The sequence below is a fragment of the Numida meleagris genome, chromosome 8 (assembly GCF_002078875.1).
Source record: "Numida meleagris isolate 19003 breed g44 Domestic line chromosome 8, NumMel1.0, whole genome shotgun sequence".
In the NCBI taxonomy this organism is placed as follows: Eukaryota; Metazoa; Chordata; class Aves; order Galliformes; family Numididae; genus Numida; species Numida meleagris.
In genome coordinates, this window is record NC_034416.1 from 17004263 (window position 1) to 17019385 (window position 15123).

General features: G+C 45.3%; 1 protein-coding gene across 13 annotated transcripts in view; it reads left to right on the forward strand.

Moving 5' to 3' along the window:
* Positions 1-15123, forward strand: part of IL1RAPL2 (interleukin 1 receptor accessory protein like 2) — a 408604-nt gene that overhangs the window by 96911 nt on the left and 296570 nt on the right. The gene's annotated exons all lie outside the window — the stretch shown is intronic.

Genomic DNA, 15123 nt, shown 5'->3' on the forward strand with positions numbered 1-15123 from the left:
CTCCCCATGAAGCAGCCTTTGTCCCTGGAAGGCTGAATGAAATCTTAAAACAGAGCTTGACTATGTCAGTGAGCAGCTATCTTTTGTCAAGTACATGCGGTGATAAAACTGCCTCTGAAGTTGTTGACTCATTTATCTGTAAGCTTTCTTGGATGGGCACCATCTCTCTCCAGCTTTTGACTGGAGCTCTTGCTTCAGCTGAACGAAGGACCAGGCATACTTCAGTAGCGCTAATCAGAAGGCCATAGCCTGTCCTAAGGGACTCGTTTGGAGTTATTGTGATAGAACAGTGATCACCCAGAACGTTAACTGTGATTATATACTGACACTGGGATCTCACTGGACAAAAGAGCAGAAGTATCACTGTTCCTGGCAGGACTTTTTTTTTTTCTTGATTCAGAAGCAGAATTACTTCATTGATACTATTTATCATCAGCCTTTAACGGACTTAGTCCTTTAACGGACTAAGAACTACGCTGTGGGTGAAAATTGCTTGCTAATTCCTCAGCTGTGGGTGGGGTGAGCTGGCTGCTCACACAGAGTAGCTTTTTTTTCTGTGAGTAGAGACATGGAAGTGCCTGTCCACATGTCCGGTGCTCATTGCAGTCCTGTCCTGGCTGTTCAGGTTTTTTTTTTTTTTGCAGCAAATCTTGTCAGCACATTCCCTCCTTTGTGGGATTTACCTGGCCCTTGACATCTGAAGAGTTGCATGTTCTCTCCATGCTGCTTTTCCAGACTCTGCCCCAACTATGTCTGAGGGCTGAAATGCAGACCAGTAACTTCCTTTCATCCAGAGGGTCAAAGAACTCATCTACAACTCTGTCTGAAAGCTGGAAAAAATTAATATGTAAATAAATATATATATATATGTGTATTTTAAAGGTACTTTTTTTGAGAGTAATTTTGTTGGGACGGAGAGGCCCGGTCCCAGTGCTGTGTAATATATTTGACCACTGATTCTTGGAGTATTATGGTTGGATTCAGCTAAAATGGTAGCAGCATACCCATCTCCCTGTATAAGGCAAAAGCAGGCATACTTTTAAGCAACTAAAACAAACTGATTTTATCTCAAGCAAATTCATCATTCTTGAGCAGGAATTATAGGAAGGGTGCTTCTGCCAGAAAAATTGTTGGTCTGAGTTCTGGGGGGGATGCTGAAGATCTCCAGCATCTCTTGTCTTGTGCTTGTGAAGGGTGGTGAAAGCCAGCAGTATCTCTTTGCCACGTTGTCTTCCTCAGAGCTAGCATTGAAGTTGAGACCCCAGAACAGCCTTTTGGAATTGAAGCCTGCTCCATCCCAGGTTTATTAAGCTGTTCAAGCTCTCTTGTTGGATCTACATGGGCGAGTTGTGAGAGCAGTGTTTCTAATAGGATTGTGGGAAGTTCAGATTCATGCTTTATGGAATTTACAGAAGCAATTTCCTCTGTTGTCTTGTGTTATAAATTACTTTCCTGCATTAATCATCTAGTCTGCAACTTTCACAGATTGACTCCAAGTCTGTATAGCTCGTGTTGCTAGCTGGCAAGACAAAATAAGGTTTCTAGGATTTGGTAAAGGAACCCAGTGTCAGGAAGATTATACTGGTTTCTGCCATAGTCTTTGATGGCACAGTCACGTTTTGCTACTCTCAATTGCTATTCCAAAAGCACCATTAACACGCTGAATTAACCTGTTAAATTTTGTCTCATCGTGCTTACAACACTGCATCAAGCCCCATTTCTACCAAAAAAACCCCCCAAAAAATGGTTTGAGGAAAAGATGTGTTTAATGCTGATGATTTAGAAATGCTGAAGTTAAGTTCTCTGGTGCTGCCTTGTACTGGAAAAGGTGTATGAGAAAATCAGGTCTGCAGACTGTCACAGAGTGGCTGTGTCGTACTTGAGAACTTGTCTAAGCAAGTTATCATCTGCTCTGCACCATTTAGTTGGAAAGGGTTAAAGACTTTCTGACAGTTTGTAAACACTTGGGCAGTTATTTTATGTACGGAGCAGTGGAAGAATGAGGAGACATGATCTAATTTTAGTTTAATCTACTGTACCTGGTAGGTTTTCGTATGTAGGATGGTGCCAGGGGAGCTTGAAAAAGCTGTTCTCTTACTGAAGGTTCTGAAAAACTCAGACACCAGTATGTGATGGTGATTCAGAGAAATTGTAAAAGCTCACCTTGACTTCTGCATTTGGTGATTTAAAAACATGTTATCATGATTAATTTGTTGTTCTTGGGGAAATCTTAAGCTCTTCTTCTAATTAGATTTTGCTGATAGCAATACTTCATATGCTGGTGTGATTACTCTGTATGTTAGTTAATAGCTGCCTAATTAGAACAGTAAAAGTAATTCTTGTTGTGTAAACAGACTTCCAAACCTCTTCAGGAATAATAGCATTTTACTCTAAGTTTTTTGGTGCCAACGGAGAGAAAACTTCTGTTTGTTGTGGTTAGAGAGATCTCAATAGTTTAGAAAAATATCTGCTTCTAGTGAAAATGTTTCTTGACAGAGGGGACAGACTGGAGTTTTGAGGCTGTGGGGTGGGTTCCTCCTTCCTCTGGGAAAGATAAGTGAATGAATGGCTCTCCAGAGAGACAGGTTTTTGTCACGTTTTGTGAATTCTCTTGTGGTTCCCTGCACTATTCTTGTTTCTGTCTTAGGATGTAATTCCTATATCATTTCGTTTTAACTTCTGTAATGGAGTCAGAGCCTCCAGTGTTCCTCTCATCTTTTCTGAACCAGAAAGCAGTTTAGATCTCCTTGCTGATGGCTGTAGCTTATTGTTAATGAGACGAATTAAGGCTTCTATCTGAGGAGGAAAATAAATGTGCTCTTTTTCTGGGCAAGAAGAGTAATTCAGGGTGGAAGGTCTTGTCCTCATTAATTTAGCAGATTGCACCTCCTTGTTTGCTAGTCTGTGACTTTAAGTCTTCAAATAACATGCTCCATAGTGTATAAGGTTTTATTAAACCATAGTTGTTTTGCTGTGTGGGATGATGCTAATACTGGAAGTCATTGGATACTGGGGGAACTAAAATGGAGTAAGTCAGTGGACTGGCTTGTGTAGAAGCTGCGGCATGTGTGTGTTCAGAATTAGAGATTTTAACTTTTTAACAAGTGTTTTTTTATTTTTATTTAATTGCACTACCAACTGAAAAAGATCCCCTGACTAAATTTGCAGCATTGCATCTTAGTACGTATAACATGTGTTGAAAGACTGATACCGTTAACAAGTGGAATATGAGAGCCATGTGCATGCTCGGAGCTGCATGCAGTTCATTCACAGCCACCTCGTTCTGTGCTCTGGAAGCAAGCTCTTTCCCAGGAAACAGTTTTCTTGGCTCTGCACAGTCACGGAGCTTTGGCGGTGTAATTAGCTTCTCTGAAGTTACGGAAAGGTTTAACCAATGCACAGCACAGACATGCTATAAGCCTGGCGAAGCTGAGTTCCTTTGCGTGGTGGGTGAGGGAAGGAAGGAAGGCGGAGAGGAAGGTGAAAAGTTTTTGCAAAGCCCCTGAGCTTTGCCAGGACTTGGAGGCTGGATAGAAGGATGCTGCTGCAGCTGGGCAGAGCTGCTCATGCAGCGTGCTGTTCCCCACTATCTTGATCCTCAGCTGCATCCTCGTGGTGCCTTCCAAGCAGAGGGGTTGTGCCCCTGGGAACGCACTGGCTTTGGCTCAGTGCTAACCAGAGTAAGCAGGCAGCTCTCAGCTAGCTGGGACCTGGGCTGAGGGCTTTTTTTTTTTTTTTTTTTTCCTCCCCGTGAGAACTTTGTGAAGAGCCACAGGACAGAGAAAATAAGTACAATGTGGGGGGGCAACAAAAAGCTTCTATGACAAAACTGAGAGATCTCTGGATTCCTTTGAAAGTTCTGGAGGCAGACTCAGGGACTGCAGAAGCAGCCTCCCCCCCCATGGTGCTGCAGGCTGTGCTGCCACATTGCTCCTCGCACTGTCCACGGGGCTCTGGTTTTTACAGGGAACCACTATGGAGGAGATGAGAGGGAAGTGAAAATGTCAAGCAGGCAGAGACAGCTCTCTTCTAAAAACGAGAAGGGGGTGGGAGAGCCACTGAATCCCTTCTGTGTCTCCAGCCTACAGGGAGTGGAATATTTTTTCCCCCTGCAGAAGCAGGGAGTTTGGCTCAGTGGGCTCAAGCAGAAAGTTCAGGTTGCATGCTTTGCAGCGTGCGTGTTGGCTGCGGGGGGAATCGCGGCAAAACTTCCCCTCCAATTGAAAGAAGCTCCAGTGCCCGCAGAGTTCAGGATACTCCAGAATCTCAGCTTGTCTTCATAAATAATTTTGCGTGGGCCCTCAGGCGATCAGCAAACACAAATAAAGGGCAGATTAGAATTAAAAATGTACAGAATCGTAATGTAGCTAAAGAGGCACTGCAGGTAGTGCTCTGTCGGCCTGACTGCAGCTGTGTCTCTGTGAAAGCCACAGACTACCAAAAGGGAGGCCCTGCCTGAGCACGGCTGTGGCAAGCTTCACCTTGTCACCTCAGTTTGCCTCCAGCACTGCCGGCTCTGCCCCAGTCGGGGTCATAGTGCCACTGGTGGGCGTGCGGTGCAGCCCTGCGTTCTGGATGCCCTCTGATGGGGACCGCGTGGAGCTGTGACCGCTGTCGGCATCGAGTGCTCAGCTCTGGCCCCTGTCACCCACAGCACCTCTGAAACCAAGCGATGGCCGTCAAGGTAAAGAGGATTTGCATCAGCAAAGCAAGGATGAATGCTGGCTCCTTGCCTCGGGCAAGTTTCCGTTGCTTTTGAAGACTTTGGGCCCAGTGCTGGGAGGTCATTTGACTGACGTGCACTTTTTTTTTTTTGCAATACCTGAGATGCGTGCTTGCTGACTTCTATTATGTTATTAACTATTCAAGGCAGAAACCAAACCCAGGCTATAATTAATGTAGAAAAGCCCCTTTTCTTTGCCTCTGGCTTGTTTCTAGTTTGTTTGTTTCAGTACATCTCAGTGTGTTTGTCTTGGTTTGCTGACTCCAGTGTGATGGCTGGCATCAACCCTGCAATCACTTTGGCCTCTTTTGTGTGTAACACCTCAGAAGTGGTGGCTCAGGGCACTGGGCATATCACCTGCAGGTACTTCTGGGGCACACCGCTCTCCTTTCTGAGACACAGCTGTGAGAAAGCGTTGGCAGTAGAAAGAGTTTGTCCTTCTGGGTGCATGCCTCTGATGGTAGAGGCTGTGCTGTTTTGAATACAGTTATCTCCTAGGCTGTTTCTTTTTCCTTTCCTTGTGAAATCGCTTTGGATCTATGTGCATGTACCGCTGTACAGAGTACCTGCTGCTCAGGTTCCTGAAAATGTGCTGTACGTTCCTTTACTGTTTGTGGATTTTCTGTCTTTTGTTTTTGTATTTGTTTAAATATAGTCCTCCTCTGACATTTCTGATAGAAACAAAAGTAAGGTTGGCATTGCTTTGAGAACTGCTGAGCAACAGACTTAACTAAAACTGCCTAAACTGCCTGAGAAATGTTGAAGGGTGAGAATGCTGACTGGTCAATGGAGAGGCTGGGGGTTATCTCCCTCCCCCCAAAAATCCCACTGAATTATTCTTTTGAATTATGTGGAATGTTCAGGGGTGACAGCTGCACAACCCATTTTGAACCATGGCTAACTTTATTTTTCGGTGCATTTATATTTCTACTTGCTCAGAACTTCTGTATTCTGAAAGTCTGTAGCTGTTGTGCTATTTTTTCTCTCTCTGAAGACCTTTGTAGGCCTGGGATACTGAGGACTACCAATAAGGACAGCAGCCTTTCCCATCCAGTGTTGTCCTGCTTGAGACCACGTGTTTTCAGAAGTTTGTAAAAAGCTGTTGTCTCTGCCTAAAATAATGCCTTTGCTAGTGTTTGCTTATTTATTATTTGCACAAAGCACAAAATTATATTCAGTTTCCTTCCATCACTCTTGTTATTTAATGCCCACATCCTAGTGCATTATGCAAGTTCTCTTACCAGGTCAGCCAAGCTGCTTGTCCTCTGCTCTGTGCTGTGGTCTTCTTTAGAGTCCTGCAACTTGAATTTTGCAGCCACTGGTAAGTACGTGTTGTCACGTATTAAACGCAGAAAGGCACAACTACAGGTCCTGCATTTTTTCCTTTAAAAATGCTTCTTGGCTGTGGAACCCATCTCTAAATGTGGGGTAGGTTCTGAGTGTGAGAGCTTGTAGTTATATTTTGAGGTTATTTTGTGCGAGTCCAAACAATACAGGAGCTTGGTTAACTTAAATAGGTCTGCTCAATACGTTGAGCTGCAAAAGGTCAGTGAGGTTCACTCTGATTTTCTTCTTGACTTGGTTAAATATATAGCTGTAGCTTAAGGCCATCTATCTTAAATAGAAACTTGTCGAAATGAGATGCCAATGAGAGCGGACGGATATAATGGTGGTTCTGCTTTCTGGGAGCACGTTGGATCCCAGCAGGGGAAATTCAGACTTGGGATTTCTGGTTAACAGTAAACTTGGCACACTGTAAATTTAGTTTCCATTCCTGTTCAAAAATAAAACTCACCTTTCCTCTGCTGTAGATGAAACAAAACTTTCAAAGCATTTGCATGTGGGAAATAAGATTCTGATTTTGAGACTCATGTTCCTAAAGGACTTCCAAATGAAGGATTTCCTAATGTAAGATCTTACTTTATGGCATTTTTTTATTTTTATGTTAGGTTTAAAAATGGCCCAACATACTACAAACTGGTCTTTTAAACAAGAAAAAAGGCCATAAAATAGCATTCTAAATTTAACGGGGAACATGAATAATTCTTCTTTTGACCCGAAGATTTCCATAAGTTAGAGTGGCTTGCAAGAAGCATGCTCTGTAGAATTAAGAAAGCCACAGAGTGACTCCATCAGCATCTTCATCCAAAAAAAGCCACTTAAAAAAGCCTTCTGAATAGGCGTTGAGTGACACTGCCGTGGTTCAGCGGGGATCGGTGTCAATTGCGAGGAAATGCTCCCAAGTGGAAGAGGAATGTGACATTAAGAATGTCAATATTTCACTTTCTAAATTGAAATTCTTGGTAGTGTTGAGATAATCCATATGTCTTAATCAACTCATGGTGTTTGAGTGGGAGGAAGCTAGCACAGTAACTAGCTGAAGAGGAGGAACAGTTAGTCAAAATAACTGCTTTTCTCCCTCAGGACTCTTGGGTTCTGGAAATATTTAACAGATGAAATAGCAGGAGCAGCTGTCCTAAGGGAACTATCAAAGAGACGTTTGACATTGCATATCATCATATCATGTAGATTGCGGAAGGAATGTTTTGTCTGCAGAGGGCCTGGAGGTGTGATGGTGTGGGGAGCGCGGTTCAGGGCCTTGGCTGCTATGATTGCACATGGCCGCACGGCTCTGGAAGCACGGGCTCCACGCAGGGCACTGGGGATAGTACTGTGATGAGGCCTACTGCTTTCCATGCGTTCTGAGAGTACCCTAAGGCACCACAGAGGAGGTGGTGAGAGGTGCTGTCTGCTGCCCAAGGTGGCCGGGCCTCTGCAGGTTTTTGCTGCCTGTCACCAAGTAGGAAGTGTAAGAGGTGCACCCTGTATGCCTCAGGGCTCTTCTGTCTTGTAAGGGCTGGGTCTCAGTGTTCACGTGGCTCCCACGAGATGGGGGCAGGAGGTGCTGCCCCGCAGCCCGTTACCTCTTGTGCTGTGGGCTTGCTGGCCGCAGCTCTCTGTAGGAAGCTCTGTGCTAGGGCAGTACCTATCTGCCCAGCGTGCCCTGACACCTCAGAGTTAATAACTCAGCTGATTATGAAGGGACGTTGACAAATAGTGTCGTACCTGTCAGATCTAACTGCCTGTAAATTTAATTAGTGTGCAAAAAAACAGCTTTGGAGTATACCAGAACTTAATTAGTCAGCAACTTAAGGTTGTTAGCATACTCTCCAGGTAATAATATCCAAAAAAGAGTACGTGAAGGCTGTGATGAAATAATTAGAAGTATAAGATCCTTATGGCACGTTTTGTTTAGTATTTATCTCTGCTGTGTATAGATCTAGATGGGGAAATAAGAGGAGCAGCGTCTCGCAGCTGGGCTCTCCTCACACCAGGACCGAGCGCTTCAGGTGTCAGTGTTACTTCTGTGTTACTGAAATGACTGTGATGAAGCACGATGGCCTCCTACTCAGGCTTTGCTGTTTGTTGGCATACTCCTGTAGCAGGGTGAGGACGTGTGACTGGTACCCAGTGCTACTACTGAGAGGCTTGTTACGCTGTGGTGGCATGGCAGTGTAACAGTGACGCACCGCCGGCTGTTTGAAAAGAAGGGAATGGGATTTAGTAACACTGATAGAGCCCCATCTGTCACACCCCGGAGATGGATGCGCATGTCTTCCTAATGTTCTGCCTCAGCACTAAACTGCTGCAAAATATCTATCCCAGTGACCCATATTTTTGTGGGAATAGCCTACCCTCCGAATGGAACTTGGCCTAAAATAAACCAACAAAACGTACAGCGGCCCTGGGCCTGACTGTGGTTTGCTGCTGGATGCTTACTCTCTGCGTGCTCCCTCTTATTATCCCCACACACCATGGGGAAAGAACGAAGAAGTGAACCTTCTGAACCCTGGAATAATACACAGAAGTCAGCAGTGACTAAGAAACGTCTGGAGACTGAAATCTGTTATCTGCTTTCACTCAAAAATAAAAAAACTCAATACAACGTACTTTGGTTCTCCCATCTTCCACTTTACAGCAAGGCAGCGAGTTCAGCTTCTGCACCTGGTGGATGAGGTGTGCTGGGGGAACCTGCAGCCTCTCCAGCTGCTGGTGCAGGAGCCTCCCTGCTTGCCGGTGCCTGGGGTCTCATGTGGCAGTCGGGTGTTCCAGCAGGGTGGGGTTAGCAAAGGGTAGCTCTACTTTGGTGCTTGTGCTGGGAGGAGAGAGCTGCTCGTCAACGTGGGGCTGACTCTCCAGCACTGCCTGCAGCTCCTCTGGTTCTCTGTGTGGCACTGGTGGGGTTAGGCCTGGGGAAGGGGCCCATGTCCAAAGAGCCTCACCAGGACAGGCATTTTGAGGGGGGGACTGTGAACAGCCCAGTGGCACCCCGTAGTTTCCTGCTGAATCCTGTATTGTCACTGGGTGATGTATCCACGTGAGCTGGGATTTGGCGTGTAGGGACTGGCAGAGGGACAGAACAAGGGAAGAAGGAAAGTCTGTGCCCTGTGTGTGTGTGTGTTCTCCTGGATTTAATATGCATCTCCTGAGCTGCTCTGGTTTTTAGTGAATGTGAAAGATCAAAGCAGGATTTATCTGTGGAGGCTCCATAACACATGCACAGGGTTTTTGCTCAGCCCTCCCTGGACCTGCTGAAAAGATCTGGGGGTGCTGACAGGTCTCTGCAGAGATGCCAGCTTGTGACAGTGCTGGACCACCATCGGGCCTGGCTCTGGGGCTTTGCTCTATCTCACGTAACACCCCGCAACAGCCTTGCTGCATTGAAGTCTGTGGAAACTTCAGACTGACGCTCATAAAACCAGAATGTTAGGTGTATTTTCAGCACAGGCTCGTGACAAATTAAAGAATGACTGACAGGATTCGGTAGAATTACCGGATTTCTGCGAGCCAGCCTACATACCATCGAGTGCGCTTAATTTAATGAAGTGAAGGATGCCAAGTAATCTAACTGCTTATTATGTGAAGAGGCAGCAGATAATCTAATGATCCACAGGTGGCTATTTTGATTTTACTGTGCGAAGTTAAAGACAGGCTGAACAGAGAGGTGCGGAGCTGGAGGGGACGTGATGGCCGGAGCAGCGTGGCACGGCGCGGGGCATCTCACTCGCATGCCTCTTCATTTCCTGCCTTCAGATGCAAGTGCTCTGATCATCCGAGGAAGTGCATGCCTTGTATTTTATTTATTTTTGTGGAATGCAGAGGTATTAAAAATATTTATTCACAACCTGTAATCAGGTTGTAATCACAGTCTATAATTGCAATCAATAAATTAATACATTAATTAAAAACGTGTCTCAATGAAATGTAATTTTTGTATTGATTGTATGTCTTTTTATTGCTTTTAGTGGCTGCAAATGCCAGTTTCATCTCTGTCTGTATCATCAAAGGAAGGAGCTGAATTTTAATGGATCTGTGTCTAGCACTTAGCAGTAACTTCTCTGGAGGAGCTCCGCTCCTCTTCTGGGCAGCACTAATGTTGTTCATGGAAACCATTTCCATTCTTCATCATAGTGCTCAGCTCTACTTCTAATTGGGTTTGGTTCCATTCAACCTATCTGTAATAATTTGGTTTTTTTTGTTGTTTAAAATTTCAATCGTGCCTACCATATGGTGAGTATCATTTATACATAAAAGCTACTTGCTGTTTTACCTTTGGAAATCGTTAGAGCCTTCGCAGTAAGAGCTTCCTCACCATCTGCTCCCCTCTCACACCTCGTGCTAATGTAGACATCTGCAGCTGTGACTCCGGGGTTATTAAGGAGCGATGTCCAGTCCAATGCCCTTGTGCCTGGCTCTCAGAACATCAGCACTGCAGAAAGCGATTGCTTCAGCTGCACTGCAAGCTATTGCATTTGCACAGGCGGAGGGCAGGCACGTGCCCTGCCGCGCTCACTCCTGAGTCCTGTGGTGCATGTGGAAGAAGGGGATTTGGTGAGGGGCTGCATAGCTCCCAATGAGCTGTGGGCCCAGATCAATGTCCTGTAATTCTTTAATGCTAGAGAGGCTCCGGCATTAGATCCTGTGCTAATCCTTTTTTAGAATGGGCATCGTGTGCAAAGAAGATTATGCCATTTTAAAATGAGCTAATTATTCGTGGTTAATCAGAGCATCCCACAAATTACAGAAGGAGATGCTGTGGTTGAAATCCGGCCTCGGTGAAGTTGGCAGCAGAGCTCGGGGCGGCTGCACCGTGCAGGATGGCATTGCAGTGTGCTTACCCTGTCCGTCAGCCAGCCCTGCCTGTCTGCTGGCCGCTTCCTTCTGGGATGTGGGTGGCTTTGGTTTCTGTTTGTGTTTCTCCGTCAGATTGTTGTATGCTCCTTTTGGTCAGTGAGGAGGGAGAGGTGGTTCCTGGTGATCTCCTGTCTGGCAGGAGGTGGAAGAGCTGATCTGGGTACAGCCTTGAGATGGCAGATGTTTCTGGTGTTCAGAAACTCGGCATTCTTTGTCTGTGTCCTGTGTAGATCTCAGATAAAGGTAACTTGATGATAGTTTGAAAGCTATGCTCTTTTCTTTTTTTATTTTCCTCAAAATAAAAGGAGAAGAGAAGGCTCCAGGGAGACTTCTTCATGGCCTTCCGGTACTTGAAGGGAGCGTATAAACAGGAGGGGGTATGACTGTTCACATGGGGGGATAGTGATAGGACAAGGGGGGCTGGTTTTAAACTGAGACAGGGGAGGTTTAGGTTAGATATTAGGAGGAAGCTTTTCACTCAGAGGGTGGTGACGCGCTGGAACAGGTTGCCCAAGGTGGTTGTGGATGCCCCGTCCCTGGAGGCGTTCAAGGCCAGGCTGGACGTGGCTCTGGGCAGCCTGGTCTAGTGGTTGGCGACCCTGCACTCGGCAGGGGGGTTGAGACTCGGTGATCTTTGAGGTTCTTTTCAACCCAGGCCATTCTATGATTCAATGAAAGGGAAAAAAAGAAGGGAAAAGCTAATTTCAATGTGTTGTTAATGTCCTTTAAGTGGTACTTCTTAAAAACAAATACAGCTTACTGGAGCTGTTAAAGTTACTTATCTATATTTTTGGCATTGTATTCAACCACAGTAGTGAAAATCAGATTTAATGCATTCAATGTCAATACTGCTCTATTTTCCCTCAAGGAGGATGCTTTTAACCCTGTGCAATAATTTAACTGTTGAATAGTGGTGTTGGCGATCAGTAAGAATGTTTTCTGTAGGGGATTTTTCTGGGTGATAAGTCAGCCTAAAACAGATTCTTATCCACATTTGTCCTTTTAAATACCACAGTAAGAAAGCTGTTCTAAAATGTATTAGAGATCAATGGATGACGTATAGCCATTAGATGCTTGAATTTTTGGTAGAAGTTGTCTGCTTTTAGTGGCCCACTAGCAAGTAATAAATCTCAGTTGGGTAATGAAGATTTTGGGAGTAGAAGCTGTATCCAAAGGTGGCACCTGTAGGGTTGGTCTGCTGTCCACCAGCAGAAAAATGAATGTGCTCATGTTCCTTGGTGGTGGTGAAGGGAAGCTGCTTTGCTTTTTGCTTTCTTAATCCAATCACATGGTTTCTGAAATAGATTACTTTCTGTGATAAAAGAATGACAAAAGTCAATTATGCTGAGGAAGGTAAGTCAGAGTTGCTGTGCAGGTGGACTAGTGAGGACTTCACTAATGTCTTCTCCTTCAAGTCCACAGAGAGCTAAAAAGCTGGAAAATTGCATGCATTCTCTGAAAAGAGATCAGTGGAGTATCCAAGATGCTCTTTCATTTTTTATCCTGACCACATTCCATCAATATTTTAATACCAGGTATCAGGTTTTCAGTTACCCCCGTGCTGAATTTTTTAGTGTGGGCAATGGTTATGTTTGTGCTTTGTGGGCGGGGTGTCAGATGGGAAAGTCAGAGGGCTGTGGTGCACTTTTTAAAGGAAATGCAAATAGAAACGTCATAAAAAATACAAATGAAGGGAAAAGGCTTTTGGAAGGATCTTCTGGGTGAGCTGTTGTGTCAAGACGAGGGATGAGCTGCAGAGCGTTGGGCTCCATTATGGGCTCACAGCCTTCCTGCAGGAGAGGAGCAAGCTGTGGTGCAGCCTGGCCGAGGCACGGACATGAGCTGTGCGTGCTTTCTGCAGCCCGAGCAGCTCTCGCAGCCTGGCTGTGGCTGAGCGCTTTGTTAGGGAGTGTAATTGACCTTGAAATGTGCTGTGAGCGAGGAGGACAAACTCGCGCACTTTGGGGAACTTGTTTACTGCCAGTTGCTGCTTGTTCCCGAGCCTTAATTTAATTCCTTTCAAACTCCTGTTTTGAAAATCCCTTAGATAGATGTGAAATACGGAGAAGTGGCAGTTCTGGAGTTCCCGGGTAGGTGAGCAGGGATGCCTGCAGGCTCTCCGGACCCCAGGGCGCTGCCACAGGAGAGCAGACTGCAGGACTTCCTTCTGCTGGTTTTGCTGGAGTCATTTCATTAAGCATCTCTGTTTCAGATTTGAACTTGAAACGAGTGCAGCCGTTCTGCCCTGCTTGTTTATGCTGCATAATAGGAAATGAACAGAGTGTGCTTCCGAGATGGCAGCACGCTTGTACAATTTGTGTGAGTTTGGAGATGGGATTGGTGCACAGTGTTCTCTTATAGAGAGGCAGATGTTAAAATGATCTGCATGTGATGGAGACCCATATCCGTAGCAACTTCACTGCTTCCGCTGCAGCTGTCCAGGTGAACGCACGATGACACCTTCCTTCAGCCCCACGCTGCTTTGCACAGCTTTTGCAGATCGCAGCACTCTCGTTCTTTTAGCTCTTGGGATGAGGAAAGATGGATACGCCTGAAGCATGGATGTGCATAAAGTGAGGCAGCCATGTGTGTGGGTCATCAGGACGCTGCTGCCTCCTGTAGGGACATGTTTTCATTTTGCTTTAAAAAAAAAAAGCCCATACCGTGAAGTTGTCTTTACCACCAGGCTTGTTTCTGGACCAGGTCCTGCCACTTGTACCAAGAAGCCATACCAGTTTGTGCATACACAGTTCACTGCAGAGTCTTTTTAAAAATTGTTTAATACATTTTTAGCATGGGAAGGTGTGTGCTTTGTCTTGCTATTTCCAAGGTGAACGACTTACTGGTACGTAGTACTGAACTGTTTCTCTATGTAGAGATTTAGCTCTTATCGTTGCAGCTATTCACCTACAAAGAGGAGATGTGATGCTCGCTGCACCGCCAGCAAACTCGGATGTAAGGCAGACTTGTCCATTTCCATATTGGATGGGGGATTTTGGCCGTGATTTATCACGTCTCAATCAACTACACGACGGAGCTCTGTAGAAGATCCTTCTGGGTCCACGCTGCGATGGAAGCCTTCCTTTCATCTTTCTGCAGCAGGTTTTTGGGCAGCAGGGTGCAGCTGACCCTGAGCACGCTGTCCCTGTGAGGCAGTGAGGCCCGCACCTGATCGCCAGCAGCGAATGCTCCCGGTCCCTGGAGCCTGCCCCAGTGCACCTTTGTGCACGGTTGCTCATTTTTCATTAGGCAGTGATTTGATTAGATAAAAATAAAAGTTGCTGGAGCATTCACTTTTGCGGTGATGCATAACAAATTTATGCAGATTCGAATAGGACTAATCTGCATGCAAAATATAAAAATGTGATTACTAACCCGTATGCACCTGTGCTGAGGTTTAATCAGGTACAAATAGGAGCAGGAAGACAGAAGCTTAACAAAATGCACAGCCTTCAATTTGGCTTGGAATGAATGCAAGGAGATCTTTATAGTGTTAATGATGATTCGGGTGTTTTGGGGGTAAATTATATCCTTCAGTAATTTAAGAACAATGTTATTCTTTAATTAACTTTTACTTTATTAAAAAAAAAAACAACAATAATCCCGCTTTCTGCAGGCTTTTCACTTTTTACTTCCTCCTGCTGTACCGTGCTAATGGCATTCAGTTCATGTCCAGGATCACCCTGAAAATGCAGGTGATTGATTCTGACCATGCATGAGTCAGTTTGCAACGAATGTAGTTTCCTTGACATAAAGGAAGCTTTATGAGCGCTAATGGTGCGCTGGGAGGTTAGGCCTTCGAGTTGGGAGACCTTTAAGGAACGTGTTCTTACTGATTTTCCTAATAATTTTGGTGTTGTTCAGTGACTCATTCATCCAGCCCTGCAGCTTGTTTTCGAGCTCAGTGCTGGAGCGTATCACTCGGCTGTGAAGGTTTTTATGCTCCAGGAGTTGGATGTCAGTGGAAATGCTTTTTGCATGATGTTTCTTGCTCCGTGGATGCTCTGAGAACACTGTTAATGCTCCATGGTTGAGGAGAGGAGAGTGAATTCAGGTTGTAGAAATGAATGAGTAATGAGAAGAGAAGCTGAAAGTCAGTTGCGATCCCTTGCTTCTCATTCTTAGAGCAGCGTGTATTGGAGGGGAGACTCCAGCCCTACAGTTCTTGTGTTCGTGTACACACATATGTCATTTTCATAATGAAG